The following is a 16,809-nucleotide window of genomic DNA, read 5'->3' on the forward strand; positions in this document are numbered from 1 at the left end:
GTTATCTGGATCGTTGTTTGCTGGAGTGAACGCGTTTGTCAAGACAAGAGGCACAGCTAAGTCGTTTGTGGGGCTGCTTATTAAGAGAGGGTTCAGCTACAGCGAAGCGCGGCCGCATTGGAGAGTGGCAGACACGCCAGAATAGCACGTCTTGCATGATCGAGGGGAAAACTAGCGGTGGAAAGGTGACCCAACGTTGGTCCAACCGGACTTTGGCTACCAGAGACTTGGTTATCTCCTTGCGTAAGCCTTCCGCCAGGCTGACATGAGGGTGTAACGCCACGTTATGTGGCGTCCCTACACGTTGAACAACTCGTTCGCTCACGAAGCTTCTGCTAACTCCGGTGTCTATAGTAGCGTTAAACTCCTGACCCTCGATTTGCACCTGCGCAATAATTCCGATCGACTGAACCTGTAAGATTTCTCCCTATTCCGGGGATTCCTGTAAGCAGTCTCCATCCGCTCCCCGAGGGGCCGAAGACTCCTCTCGTTTCCCGGCTGGGTACGACGGAAACATTCGAGAGTGCGTACTCCTCTGCGACCACAATCCCAACAAAAGAGGACTGTGGTATTGCGACATGTAGCTGACCGGTGACCCTCTGATTTTAGGTTATGTATTTTGCTCTGCTTAGAAATAAATGTATGTGTGTCTGCGTGTGTTAGAAATTTCCCGCTGTGTGTGGGTATACTTTTATATAACTTCTGCCGAATGTGCCATGTGCTCTGCTTAAATTCTAAGCTTTTCTTTTCTGAGGTTATGTTCGATGCGCTGGTATATTTTATAAATATATATATATATATATTTGCCTGTTTTCTGTCCTAGAATTTTTTTTTTTGTGTCCCTCGATATATATCCTTACGTTCCGACTTAAAAATTTCGCCTCTAAGTGACTGAACCAAAAATTTTCAAACTCCCTGTACCCAGATGGGTCTTTAGGCCATATTTAGGTCGTCTTAAAACTCCATGACCCTGTTCGGGCGCCATTCTGTAAAGAAGTCTCGTAGGCTGGGGTATACTCAGTCCCGCCAGGGTCTCTTTACCGAAAATATTTGTAAAGATCTGGGACACAAAAAAAGGTCTAAAGGAAAGCTTAGCTTAAGAAAATTCTTGGGTACTAATATAACTACAAATCTTACAATTATTGGTTAGTTAAGTGAACTGTACAAATTTTGTACAAAGTTATGCGCAAGGTTTTTGTTTTGTTGTTAGCTGCTGTTGTTGTTGCCGCTGGTGATGTTGTAGCTGCTGGCTTCTGTTGTCGTTGTCGACGCTGGCTACTGATGTTGTTGGCGACGCTGGCTGCTGTCGTTGGCGCTGGCTGGCGATGTTGTTGGCGCTGGCTGGCATTGGCTGGCTGGTATTAGTGCTTTGTTTTAACGATTACTAACTGGGCTTTAATTTTTAGTTAGTAATCATGGGGAAAAAAAGGTTCGCTACAGTGCCATTGAGTTCCCCTTAGGGAAGTGGAACGTTTGGAAGGCGCACCCTTCAGCAAGTGGCCCCACTGACTCAAACATAAGCTCCTGTCGCAGTGTTCCTGGTTGGCTTTCGCCTCGGCCAGATCGAGCGTCACTCGCCGGCTTATTTGTGGCAAGTTCGTTGCTATTGTACCGTCTTTGTACGGACTACTGGCGCTCCTGCTGCGCTACTATCTTCGTGTATGCTTCCGCCGTCTGCGGGTATCCTTGGATGCTTCTCTGCTGCTCTCGTCTTGATGTGTACTTTTCTTCGTGTATGCTTCTCCGTTGCTTCCGCCTTGATGCGGGTATCCTTGGTTTCTGTATCTCTGCTGTTGCTGTTGCTCTGCTACGGGGTTTTTTTTTTTAACGTCAGTCGATCGCTAAACCTGCTCCGCCATCTGAATGTCTTCGTTGTCGTCCAGTCGTCTGGGTACCAGATCCTGGGTTTCTGGCGCGTTAACTGCTTCCTTCAAATCTCTAAGGGATGCCGTTCTGCGTTGCCTGCTCTGGGTATGTTGCAAGCGCACTATGGTGGGAGAAAAGAACTTAATTACTTTGTACGGGCCTTCGTACTTGGGTGCTAGCTTAGCGACAAAGTTATCCGCTGCCCTGGACAAATGGTGCTGTTTTACGAAGACCAGCGATCCTATGGTCGGTCTCCACGCACGTCGCCTGAGATCGTAATGCGTCGTTTGCTTGTCCTCGATATACTGGGCGACCATTGTTTTAATGGTGCTATCGGCCCTTTCTGTCGGGTTCTGCTGCGGAGTATAAGGTGTTGTATGTTGGATCTCCATTCCCGCCTGCTTGCAGAAGCCTTTGAATGAACGACTCGTATATTGTGTCCCATTATCCCAGATAAATGTTCGGGGAATACCAAAGTGATTCAAAATCCTCTCCCGAAAGGATTTTTCGAGATGTGCCGAAGTAGTTTTTCTCAAGGAGACCAACTCAATCTATTTCCAAAAGGCGTCGAAGTATACGAGCAGCATCGTATTCCCACTCTTGGATCGCGAAAGGGGCCCAATAAAATCGGCGCAGACAGTATCGAACGGCTCGTTAATCTTTCTGGTGAACATTTTACCCGCAGGTTTGTTTTGGCTTACTTTGAACCGTTGGCAAGTGTCACACTTGTGGACATAGCTGGCAATATCGCGGAAAAGACCTGGCCAGTAATATCTGTGGGCGATCCGGGTGGTTGTCTTCCTGATTCCGAGATGTCCTGCCGTGGGCTGGTCATGGCATTCCGACAGTACTCGCTGTCGGTGTTCCTTGGCCACGCACAGTTTCCAGGTCACGGAGTCTTCGTCGTCAGGTCGGGATCCGATATGCCGATATAGCTGTTTGTTCTCGTACGCGTAGTCCGGGTAATCATCAAGCCTGACCTGAACAAGTTTCAGCATCCGCTGGTACCATGTCCATCCCGGCTTATCCTCTTGGATCATCTGAAGGACTTCCAAAGGCTGTCGAGAAAGTGCATCTGCAACAATGTTCTGGCTCCCGCGTCGATAGGTGACGTCAAACTGGTTCTGCTGCAGTTCCAACGCCCAGCGCGCTATGCGGCTATGCGGGATTATCAATCTAGTTGAGCCACTTCAAGGCGAGGTGGTCCGTTATCACGTCGAATCGGTAACCTTCCAAGTAGCATCTGAGTTTCCTGATGGCCCATATGATAGCCAGACACTCCTTTTCTGTGGCGGAGTAGTTCTCCTCGGCTGCGATGAGGCGTCTGCTGGCGAATGCGATGACTCGTTTTTCTCCCTGGATTTTATGCGTTAAAACTGCTCCTAGGCCGATGTCGCTGGCGTCTGTTTGCAACACGAACTTCTGGTTGAAGTCGGGGCAGGCGAGAACCGGCGCCTCCGTGAGTTTTCTTTTGAGTTCCTCGAACGCATCTTGCTGCTCCTGCACCCATTGCCATTTCTTTCCTTTCTTGAGTAGCAAAGACATGGGCTGCACTACGCTGGCAAAGTTGGGTACAAATCTCCTGTACCATGACGCGATCCCTAGACATCTCCTCAACTCCTTGCATGTGGTGGGCGGACTCAGTTGCCGTACTGCCTAAGTCTTGTGGGGATCCGTGTGAATTCCCTCCTCAATGATGACGTGTCCCAAGTACACCAGGCTGCGCTTACAGAAACTGCATTTCTTCGCGTTGAGACGAAGGTTCGCCTTTCGAAGCCGTCGGAAAACTTCTCGTAGATGCTGCACATTTTCCTCCAGAGTGCTGCCGATGATGATGATATAATCCAAATATGCAAACGCTTTGGGCTCCATGTCCGGTCCTATGACGCAGTCGACCGCCCGCTGGAATGTGGCTGGAGCCCAACAGAATCACTTTCCAGTGGTACAAGCCCCTCCCGGGGACTGTAAATGCTGTGCACTCGCGGCTGGACTCGGCTACAGGAATTTGCCAATATCCGCTCTTCAAATCGAGCGTCGATATGTACTTGGCATGGCACAGACGCTCCAAGATGGAATAGAATGGGCATTTAGTTGTCGAAAATCTACACAGTCGCATTTCTCCGGATTTCTTGCCCACGAGTACAATAGGGGAGCTGTGGGGGCTCCGTGAAGGCTCTATATAGTCGTTGCATAGCAGTTCGTCGATCTGCTCATCAATAATCCTCTGCATCGCGGGATTCTTAAGAAAATACCTCATCTCGCATCGTTATCGTATGCTCAACGATATTTGACACTCCCGTCAATCCTTCGAATTTGGCCCATTCCTCCTGTAGGAATTTGTTTACCCAGGGTTTTCCCGGTTTTATCCGGTGTTTGCTGTGATTACAGCTAGTGCTCCTCCAGCGTCAGGTGTGTAACCTGGTCTGGCTGGGGAAGGCGCTTCCTCCACTGGCACAGCGTTGTCGTCTCGAGGCCCTAAAATACTGCTGGTCGGGGTGGCTTGCACCTCGTTATCTGGATCGTTGTTTGCTGGAGTGAACGCGTTTGTCAAGACAAAAGGCACAGAAAAAAAAAAGGTCTAAAGGAAAGCTTAGCTTAAGATAATTCTTGGGTACTAATATAACTACAAATCTTACAATTATTGGTTAAGCTTACATATTAAGTGAACTGTCATTACTTCCAATAATTTAAATTATGTCAAAATCACCGAAACTATAATTTATTTCATATTATTTTCCCACCAACTTTCCGATCGTTTAATGACAGGTATATGATATAGTCGACCGATTTTGATAAAAATTAATTTGAAATAAAAAAAATGTTATTTTTAAGCGTTGGGAACGCCAAAGATAACATTTTCATATTATTTTTCTGTGGCAGATAACTGATATAGTCGTTCGATTTTGATATAATTTAATTCGAAATTCAGAAGTATTTTAAAAATGTTATTTCCAAGCGTAGGAGGTTATATGATAAAAAACACCAAAAATATAATTCTTTCATATTTTCCGACTAATTTTCCGTTCGTTTCTATGGCAGCTATATGATAGCTATATGATATAGTCATCCGATTTTCATAAAATTTAATTCGAAATTCAAAACCATATAAAAAATATTATTTCCAAGCAAAGATATAATTTTTTCATATTATTTTAGAACTCATTTTCCCATTGTTCCTATGGAAGCTAGATGATAAGTCGTCCGATTTTGTTTAAATTTAATGCAAAATAAAAAACCAATTAAAAAATGTTATTTCAATGCGTACGCGGTTATATTCTAAAAAACACCAAATTTATACTTTTTTGTGATTTGTTCCCCGATAGTTCCTATGGGAGCTATAGGATATAGTTGACCGATCCGGCTGGTTCCGACTTATGTACTACCTTCACTGCGTTGCAAACTTCTGACCCTCTGCAAGGGTATACAAATTATGTCATTAATTCCAATACAGGTATATGATATAGTTAAAGAATGTTATTTTCAAGCGTTGGGAACACCAAAGATATAACTTTTTCATATTACTTTCCTGTGATAGCTAATTGATATAGTTGTTCGATTTTGATATAATTTAATTCGAAATTCAGAACTATTTTAAAAATGTTATTCCCAAGCGTAGGAGGTTATATGTTAAAAAACACCAAAGATACAAAGGTAAAAAAATTTCCGACCAGGTTGGTTCCGAGTTATAGTACCTGAGAAAGAAGACTTTTGGGAAAGTTTCAGCCCGATACCTTAAAAGTAAAAATGTATTTAAACAAGTGATTACTAAAAATAAATAAGTGTAGCGCTCAGTTATAAATTAATATAATTAATTTATTATTTGTTCACGTCTTTAAAATGTGACATCAAAGTTAAAACTCCCAAAATTTTTTCAATTTCTTGATAATAAAAAATAAAAATTTTATGAAAAAATGTTATTTCTCTTTAATTCGATTTAATTGTTGTATTCTTAGCTCTAGCTGTTGGAAAAAAGCTCGCATTGGATTTTTACTCAGCAGGATCAAAATGTTATTGAAAACTAGAAATGGTTAATGGTAAATTTTGGCTGTGTACCGGTGTAATAACCCTTCAATTCCGCATGTCCGAACGCAAAAAGCTTTTTTTTTTTCTGCCTAAAACTGTATGCTGCTGTCGACCTCAGCAGAGAATTCGGAGCAGCGTAGAATACTTCCATGAAAGCAGTTCGGTAAAAATAATATAATGTGTCTTATAATCTGCCTGCCGCGGCTCTCAGAGAGAAACCTTCGGCCGGTCCCTTTTTTTGCGTCTCTCCGTTATTTTCAGAAAGAAACCAAAAGAAGAAGAAGCCCTGGTACATTCTGTTTAAGTTTAAAAAGAGAAGCCGCGGATGTTTAAATTGTGCGCTGCGACTCATTTTAATTTATTAATAAAAGTGATATTTTTGATTCTTTAAGTTGAAGATGTTGTGCGTCGATCCACGTTTAAAGAACGCCTCATATAGATTTTATAACATAATCCAGAAGGTTCTGGTTCCGTTACTCGAAAGTGGCGTGATGAAATTCCTCAACGGGTTTTACACAGTTTGAAAAGGTAAATATACAAGTATACAAGTAAAAACCATTGTTTTAAACACACATTATTTTTTTCGGGAGCGTTGGTCAGGGATTCCAAGGACCCGACAAATGTTTAATAAAAGCTTTGAAGAACATTAAAAAAAATTATCTAAAAAAAGATAGATTTATATAATACAATTAAATAAAGTATAGTGAAAAGTAATTTAATGTGTATATATTTTAAATTCAAATAGAAAGATGAAAACTTCATGAAAAAATCGAGAATTTTCGAAAAGATTTCCTTGGGACCAGTCCCTTGGAATTACCCGTCCGAGACGACATGTTCCCTTGGAATCCCGGGGCCTTTCCCTGGGAACTGAAGGGAAACGATTTTATTCAAAGCTTACTAAGCTTGCTCTTCAGGTGCCTTCTCTTCCTGCAAGTAGTAATACCAGGTTAAATTTTGTAAGGATTATTTCCAGCTTCAGTGATATTAAAAAAGAATATGTTTTATTATTTCTCTGACTGTTTCTTTGGCAGCTATATGTAAGATTTGTATAAAATTTCATTTGAAATTTCTAAAAATATAAAATATGATATTCCCAATATATAAGATGTCAAAAAACACCAAAGCTATATTTTGTTTCATATTATTTTACAATCAATTTTCCAATTGTTCCTATGACAGCTACATGATGTTGCCGTCGGATTTTGATAAAATTAAACTCCGAACTATTTAAAAAATGCTATTTCCAATGGTAGGAGGTTATACATTAAAAAACATTGAAAGATAAAATTATACCCGTTACTCGTAGAGTAAAAGGGTATACTAGATTCGTCGGAAAGTATGTAACAGGTAGAAGGGAGCGTTTCCGACCCCATAAAGTATATATATTTGGTTAGAATCACTAGCCGAGTCGATCTAGCCATGTCCGTCTGTCCGTCCGTCCGCTGAGATCACGGAAACTATAATAGCTAGAATATTCATAATTGACATGCAGATTCCTGGGCTTCCTACGCAGCGTAAGTTTGTTTCAGAGGGTGCCATGCTCACTTCCACAATCCCCGAAAATTTGTAGCGCCTACAGTTTTTATTATAGAACCAAAATTTTAACTAAAATTTATTTGGCTCATCAATACATATCGATTCACCAAAAAAAATGGTGCCACACCCACTCTAACGCCCTCAATTGACCTACTGAAATAGCAGGTAGGTGGCGCCCCAAAATAGTCAAGGCACTCGACTCTACCGTTCTTCCTTGTTTCTCATATTATTTTTCCGATTGTTCCTATGATATGGTCGTCCAATTTTGATGAGGGAATAAGGGAATAAGATAAATCGATCAGATTTCTTCTTTCTTTCTTTCTTTTCTTTTTGAACTTTAGAACTTCAATTTATGTAAAGATTGAAAGATTAAGATGAAACTGTCGCATCTCATTGTAAAACTCAAATATGCTGACCGACGCAATTTGATGAGAGCATGAAAGCAAAAGGCGCAATTGATTATACTTCGAACGGAAGCTGATGTCTACCTTAATTTTGATTTGTTTAACTAAGGTGGAAATCAAAATCGGACCTCAAAGCCAAGGGCAAAGCCAACGGCAAAGGCAGAGTTTAAAAATATTGTATATGAAAGCCATAAGTGGCTTGGCTTCCAGGGTTGGATAACTTGGATACTTCTGATCCCTTATGCTAAATTACTTGATATACAGATATAATAATATAATGCTTACATCAGTTTTCTGCTTACTCTATCGTACAGGGGGTGTCGTAACAATTTATTATACCTCATGTCGCACAGTCGGCCACGCAAGTACACTGCTCGGCAAAAGTATTTTGACGAAACGAAAGTAAAAACAAGAAAGGGAATTAACTTCGGCAAGCCGTAGTTCGTATACCCTTGCAAGTTTAAGAAATAATCAACGTTAGTAATTGATTGATATAAAAAAGAAATATTTTCCCAACAATTTTCCGATTGTTCCAAATGCAGATATATGATATAGTCGTTCGATTTTGATAATTTTTAATTCGAAATTCAAAAATGTATTATATGTTAAAAAGCACCAAAGATAGACAACAAATTTTTTTTTGTTGTTTTCTATGGTACCTATAAGATATAGTTGTCCTACTCGGCTTGTTCCGAATTATATACTACCTTAAAAGAAAGAAGACTTTTGGGAAAGTTTAAGCCCGATAGATTTAAAACTGAAGGACTAGACAGACGAACGGACGGATAGACAGGCGGACGGACATACGGACGGACAGACGGACGGACAGACGGACGGACAGACGTACGGACGGACTCGTCTAATGAGCTGATCAAGAATGTATATACTTTTTGGGTCGGAAACGTCTCCTTCACTGCGTTCAAACTTCTGACTGAAATCATTATACCCTCTGCAAGGGTGAATTACATTACAAACAATCTACCGCACTAATACAAAACAATTAGAATTGCAACTCAAATTTATAATGAAATTAAGATTTCTTAAAAATTAATATGAATTAATTGATTATTTAAAATAATAAGTGAGGGGCTAAGACTTAAATTAATATAGTTATTAAATTAATTGTTCACGTCTTTAAAATCTGAAGTCAAAGCTAAAGCGTCCAAAAACTTTACAATTTCTCTTATATAGTACCGCATTTAAAAAATAAAAATGATAGCTTCCTGCAAGTAGTGCAGCCGCCGAAAAAACATATCCTTTTCCAGGAAATTTTGTCCCTGAAAATAGAAGCAGGTTATATTTTGACATTCACATACATTTCTTTTAGTAAAGTGTAAGTAAGATGAAGTTCCTTGAGTTACATTATTTATCTATACTTAATCATTTTTATTTTACTAATCTGTGAACAACAATGTACAAGTATATAGCTTAGATTCGTCAGAAAGTAAGTAACAGGTAAGGGGAAGCGTTTCCGACCCCAAAACGTACATATATATTCTTGATTAGGATCACTAGCCGAGTCGATCTAGCCATGTCCGTCCGTCCGTATAAACGCTTAGATCTCGGAAACTATAATTCAGACTTGTCATGCAGATTCCTGGGCTTCCTGCGCAGCGCTGGTTTGATTTAGCGGGGAGCCACGCCCACTCTAACGCAAAGGTCTGTAGCGCCTACAGTTTTTGTAATAGAAAAAAATATGTTAACTGATATGTATTTGTCTCATCACAAATAAAAAAAAAAAAGTTTCGCGCCCACTCTAACGCCCACCAACCGCCCAAAAATGTGGCCACAATTGTCATGGTATAATATTTTTTTTGATAAAACGTATTTGTCTCATAAATACCTATTGATAGACCAAAAAAAATTTCCACGCCCACTCGAACGCCCACAAGCCGCAAAGAACTGTGGTGGCCATAGTTGTCATGCTAGAAATATTTTTTTTGGTGATATGTATTTGTCTCATCAATACCTATCGATAGATAGGTAACGCCCAAACGGATAAAACGCTTAAAACTGTCTGCCGCACACATAACATATACCAAAATAGCCGGCAGTTGGCGCCTTATAATATTTCTTTGCTGCTTATATATTCCATTTTTACGCACAAAGTACAAAGTAAATGAGTAAAAAAGAAAGAAAAGAAAGAAATAATGTTTATGGGATGGCCATTTCCCGCGCTCCTTTACTGAAATGGGCTGATCTGTGTGTACATGAAAGCAAGAAATAATCCATTTAAAAGTGAATTAAAAAAAAGAGGTGGACCAAATTATTAAAAAAAAAATACAAGAACACAAAATAAAAACAAACAACGTAAAAAGGCTTTAAAACAAACGAGAACCAACAACAACTAAAAAAAACAAGCAGAAACTAGCAAACCAAAGAAAGGAGGAATGGCATTCTTTAGGCCATCAATCTACGCTGAAGAATATTTTTTCGCTGACAAGGAAGATCAACCCACAACCTCTCAGAAGGAAGACCCCTTCGGGACAGTATCGTGAGGAATTAAAGTTTAATTATATAAAATTAAAAATAATAATTTAAAATCAGGGTAAAGAAAAGAAATAATACAAGATTTAAAAAATTGATAAAAAAAACAAGCAACAATCTGGAGAATTTAATAAATAGCTTTAACTATAAAATGCGATACAACACTTGAAGTGGTAAAATCTTTAAAAATTCACAGTGGAACCAACACAATATGTCGGTTGGAGGGAAGCTGCTGAAACAGTAATGAGTCTTTATAAAATTCAGAATCAACAATATTTTATCGCCCTAACAATTTTACAAAAAAAAATAATGGGAGCTGCTCATGATGCCCTTACCAATCATAGCACCGTTTCAAACTTTCAAGCAATCTTATCTAGATTGGACTTTATACATAACGATAAACGACCAATACATTTTCTAGAGTCGGAACTAAGTATCCTCAGGCAGGGACGAAGTTAATAAAAAAATTACTTTACTAATAAACAAAACATTATGACAATAATAATAGGCCACAAAGGGGAAATTTTTGGCAAAACAATAATCAAAATAATAATCAAAAATAACAAGCTGTCGGCCAATGGATGTTGATCCATCGATTCAATTCCAGAATAAACCTAATAATAATCGGCAGGCGAATAATAATCGAGGAAGATATAAATTACTATTAACAAATCAAAATAAAGACCAAACTCAAGCTCAAAAAAGGGAATCGGATGGAACAGTAAATCAGCCAGCCAATAAAGTAACCAGATTGAATAATATCAATGAAAATCATTTTTTAGATCAGACCCCTACAGGGGAATGCATTATTTAAATAGGGTAGACAGAAAATCCAAAAAGCAGTTAAAGATTTTAATAGATACAGGAGCCACTGCTTGTTATATAAAAAAGGAAATTTGTTACGAAATCGAAGGATTAGAATCTGATCTTCTAATTGGATTTAATTTATTAAGAAACATTGGAGCTAAATTAAATACAGAAAAGGGGGTCTTAAAATATAAAAGGGAAGACAAAAAAGTTAAAATATTATGATAATGAGGAAAAAAAGAAATAAGTTTAATTGAAGAAAATAATATTCTTCCGTTAAAAGAATTTATTATAATGAAATATTTTGATGATTAAAGTAGCGAAAACACAGATTCATTATTTGTGGAAAATAGTGAGAAAAGCTTGGGATTCCAAAATCCTGAGAACGCCGAAGTAGAAATATCCGTCAATAAAAATACAAATATCTTAGGAATTAAAAATCCTGAGAACGCCGACGTAGAAATATCCGTCAATAAAAATACAAATATCTTGGGAATTAAAAATCCTGAGAGTGCCGACGAAGAAAATACCATCAAAAATCGAATAAGTAAAAATCGTTTGAAATGTCATAATTTCAAGCCCGACGTTGTTGAGTCATTCGATAAACAACAGATAAATAATATAGGTACTGGTCAATTAAAAGGACTAAAGGAAAAAATATATATATATTGAAAAAGAGCATTCAAAGATAAATATGCAAATTCTACAGAACAGACATAAAAGGGGAAATAAATCTAATTCACGATAGGGAAACAATAACCGTATCCTTTATCTGTCACCGACTTTGTAAATAGCGACATCAGTAGTATGCTATCAGAAGAAATTATAACACCAAGCCGAAGCACCTACAATTCACTAGCTGTGGTAGTTCCAAAGAAAGGAGAAAATAGAGACGGAAGCCGTAAATTAAGACTCGTTATTGACTATAAAAAATTAAATGAAAGTACGATAACTGACAGGTACCCAATGCAAGACCCGTCAGTAATTTTATCTATCTTGGGAAAAGTAAGATATTTTTCAACAATAGATTTAGAATCAGGCTTTCATCAGATATTAATGAAAGAATCTGATGTCGAAAAAACATCTTTTTCTATAAATAATAGAAAATACAGATTTTTAAGAATGCCAATCGGACTAAGAACTGCACCAAGAATTTTTCAGCGAGCAATAGACGACATCCTAAGAGAACAAGTAGGAAAAACATGCCATGTTTACATGGACGACATTATAATATTCTCAAGTTCGATTGAATAACTTATGTAGACTTAATCAAAATTATAAATATATTATTAAGGGGTAACAAGAAAATCTCTTTAGAAAAATCAAAGTTTTTTAAACGCGAAACCAGTTTTCTAGGATACATCGTATCTTACAACGTCATCAAGACAGACCCAGAAAAAATTGGTACCATTATTAAATATCCACCTCCAACAAATATTCGGGAACTAAGAAGTTTCCTAGGCCTTACGGGCTATTATAGAAAATTTGTTTTAAATTACGCTTTTATAGCCAAACCTCTAACAAAATATCTAGGAGGTCATAATGGCAAAATTTCAAAAAGAATGTCAACAAAAACGTTAATTCAGCTGGATGACCCAGCTATTAAAGCTTTTAACTAGCTAAAAGAAAATCTCATTGCTCAAGTAGACCGGACTATAATAAAAAATGTACCCCAACCACCGACGCTTCTGACGTCTCAATTGGTGCAGTATTATCTCAAGAAGGTAAACCAATTACTTTTATATCAAAAAATTTGACTACTACAGAACAAGTTTATGTACCCAATAAAAAAGAACTTTTAGCCATAGTATGGGCTCTAAAACATATGAGAAATTACTTATACGGAGTGATTGGAATTGAAATTCAAACCGATCATCAACCATTATCTTTCGCAATCTCTGATAAAAATAATAATATCGAAATGAAACGCTGGTACTCCTTCATAGAAAGTTTTACTCCAAAAGTCATTTATAAGCCAGGTACAACTAATATAGTTGCGACACCTTATCAAGAATTCAGATAAATAATATTACAGCGTTATAGAACAAACAGACCAGTCAGACTCAGATCAAAACACACAGTATTTAACTGAAAGTAGTTTTGAAAATGTAATACAAGAGACCCGAAAACCGTTAAACCAGTTTAAACAACAACTGTTATTAACAACGGGGAGGTATACAATACATGAGTCCCTGGAAATCTTTGGCAGGACACGACACTTAATTGAATATGACACACCAGAAAATTTAATTTATATTAAGAGAGTATCTTCCACCTAACATTACGGTAGGAATTCATTGTACCTTAGAGGACTTATTTCATATTCAATTACCTTTAAAAAATAATTTTACTAACACCTTCTTTTTTACAAGAATTTTTCTAAGAGACGTAGAAAACGAAGAAGATAAAGCTATAATAATAAGAGAAACACACAGTCGAGCTCATAGAGGATTAGAAGAAAATTACAAACAGATCAGTAAGTTATATTATTGGCCGAAATTTTTTAAAAAATTGAAAGAATATATTAAAAATTGAACAATAGAATGCGACATATTCATTATGAGCTTTTATTTCAAACAAAAAGAAACTTCTTGAAGCTCCAGAGAAGCTTCTGGCCGATGCTCTTTGGATTAGATTTCAGATTGGATCTTCAGTCTTCTTTAGATGAAGACCGCGAACGGTTCATAATTCGAAGAAAATAAAAGTGTCTTGTATTATTTGAATTTTAAATAATGGTTTAACACTAAAGATATAAAAGAAAAAATGTTATATTTTTTTTAATCCCCATACAATCACAAAATTAACTTGAACACCGTTTAAGACTTTCATACTTCACATAAGCAAACAGCGTGTCGCCTGTCTTATTTCTCCCTCCTTTACCACTGCACTTGCCTCTATTCTTGCTTACTATTCCCGTCAAATCGTCGACACTGGACCCGCTGCTACGTCGGTCTTCACGATACACTTTAGCATTACCATGGTAGAGATTCGCAGCTCTAAGCCACGTGTGACCAGTACAGTACTCGTTTTCGGACAGATCAGCCAAAAATAAGAAAAAAAGAATAAACATTACTAAAAACAAGAAAGGAAGTTAACTTCGACAAGCTGAAGTTTGTATACCCTCGCAGTTTAAAGAAATAATCAACCTTATAACAACATATGAAATTTTTAATGATTTTTGCTGATTTCAATCATTTATAAAAAAAATTTTTAAATTTTTTTTATCACTTTTTTGACATCTAGATGTTGTTAGAGTAGTCCGATTACTAATGATTAATGAATTCGAAATCTTAAAAATACAAAAAATAATATTCCCAATATTATAAGATAATATGTCAAAAAGCTTACAAGGCTATATGTTGAAAAGCACCGAAGATATAATTTTTTTTATATTATTTTGCGACTTATTTTCCGATTAATTCTATGGCAGCAATATGCTATAGTCGTCCGATTTTGATAAATCGTTATCATTTACTTTTCAATATTTCCGATATATGTCCCATAGGTTCCCACCGAATACAAAGATCACAGACATTTTTGCAAGAAATAAACAAAATGTCAAATAATGCGCTTTTAATTGTTTGATAAACACAACTGTAAATATATTACTGATAATGACTGATGATGATTAGATCTCAGAAACTAAAAATGCTATAAATTATGTGTAGAAGGTAGGTCTTTGAGCTTCTTGTGCAGCGAAAGTTTCTTTCAGCAGGATGCCACGCCCACTTATGCCAACAAACGAACTTAAAACTACAACCACAAGCCCAAAGTCTTAAATATTTATTCCCTTGCGGAAGGTATTATGATTTCAGTCAGAAGCTTGCATCGCAGTGAGGGAGACGTTTCCGACCCCATAAAGTATATAATTTTTTGCTCAGCATCACTAGACCTGTCGATCTAGCGTTGTTTTTGCCGTTTGACATGTCACAGTAAGACTACTGCGGACTGACCCTTTCCCAAAGGGAAATCGGACTATTCATTCATGATTTATCTTAAAACCAAGATAAGTTCTGCATTTAGGTTAAATACAGAACTGGGATTCTTAGTTTTTAGTGATGCCAGATGGCGGAAATCATGATCGCCACATACATATTTAAAATTTATAACCAAATCTGATCTATATTTTGCTGTCAATTGAGTTTTCGTGTTCATGCAGAAACTCAGTTCTTCTCACTTATACACTACCAAGGCGCAAGCTTGCGCGTTTGGTAAGGCATAATATTTTGGTTTTAGTGATCATATGTGCAAGGATAGATCGATTTTGAAATGTAAGTAACATCAAATTTTAGTGGAATTTTACTATCGAAACATACGCGTTTTATTTTCTGATAAATAAAGGAATTCTGTTTCAAAATCACTGTGGATGGCAGTCCACGTAGTGACGAAGCGCACGGTAAGGGTGTGCGAAGGCGACTACTATATTTACACGAAGAAATTAAAATCTACAGTAATCGTCCGATTGTTTCGATGTATCCATCAATCACTGTGGATGGCAGTCCACGTAGTGACGAAGCGCACGGTAAGGGTGTGCGAAGGCGACTACTATATTTACACGAAGAAATTAAAATCTACAGTAATCGTCCGATTGTTTCGATGTATCCATCAATCGAAAGGTATAGCAAAAACTAAAAGGATTACATACCAAGACCTAAAATTAATTGGTTTGGGAGAAAAAGTAGTCAAAGTTGGCCGGTGGTGGTAATTACCAACGGCTATCCACCTAGTTGTATTCTTAATTAAAATAAATTACACCTGCCAAAATCGGACGCCTCGTTCAAAAATAATAAGAAAAACAATGTCAATATATATAACATTGTTTTTTATTTCCATCACTTTTCGAAAAACTTTCTAGTTTGGCGAGAAAACAGCTATAAATAGCTCAATTTTGTATATCCGTTGTAAAGTACTGAAGCTACAGGCTTGTGCTGTACGTCGTTAGAAAGGTATTTCGAAATACTATGTACGCATTTTAAACACGATTTGTCTAAATTACACCGTTTAAAAATTATGATCCAAAGTATTTTTTTATTTATATACTATTTAGACTTTTTTCTTATTTCTCAAAAACTGCTTTAACGATTTCAAATCAAATTTTAAGGTGTATAGCCCTTGAGAGTCCTCATCTTTTTGCATACGACTCATTCTTGTAAAAATAGCCGTTTCAAAGTTACAAATGATGGACGTTGATGCACTTCAAACAGTAAAAATAAGAGGCCCAACGACACCAAGCACGTGCTTGTTTCGCGAGGGACCCTATTATCAATTTGGGCAAAAAATGTGAGGTCGCGAGTTTTTAATACTGGAATAGTAGTTTAAGTGCAAATTAAATGATAAAGGTTGTTATATACAGCCTGAAAGCCGAAATTTGTGGTGCGCAACCAACTTAAAGCTATGCAGACCAGGTGGCAACACTCTTAGGCTCTTGCATTAGTGGCCAAAAAGCATTCAGTAACTTTGGAAAAATCCGGTTCTTATTTTCCGATTGTAAATGAAAAATTGTAGTTTATCCATCGCGTTGTATGGTTTGTTTACATTTTGTAAAAGTGTGACCTGACTGAAATACAAAATTTTACACGTCTGGCACCTCTACTGAAAGCAAATCACGAAATGATATGTGTCGTATAAACAGTGGTTATTTCTATATCGCGCTTTTAAAAAAACGTGATTCCTATCGTATTTAGAG

The sequence above is a fragment of the Drosophila biarmipes genome, chromosome 3L (assembly GCF_025231255.1).
Source record: "Drosophila biarmipes strain raj3 chromosome 3L, RU_DBia_V1.1, whole genome shotgun sequence".
Classification (NCBI taxonomy): Eukaryota; Metazoa; Arthropoda; class Insecta; order Diptera; family Drosophilidae; genus Drosophila; species Drosophila biarmipes.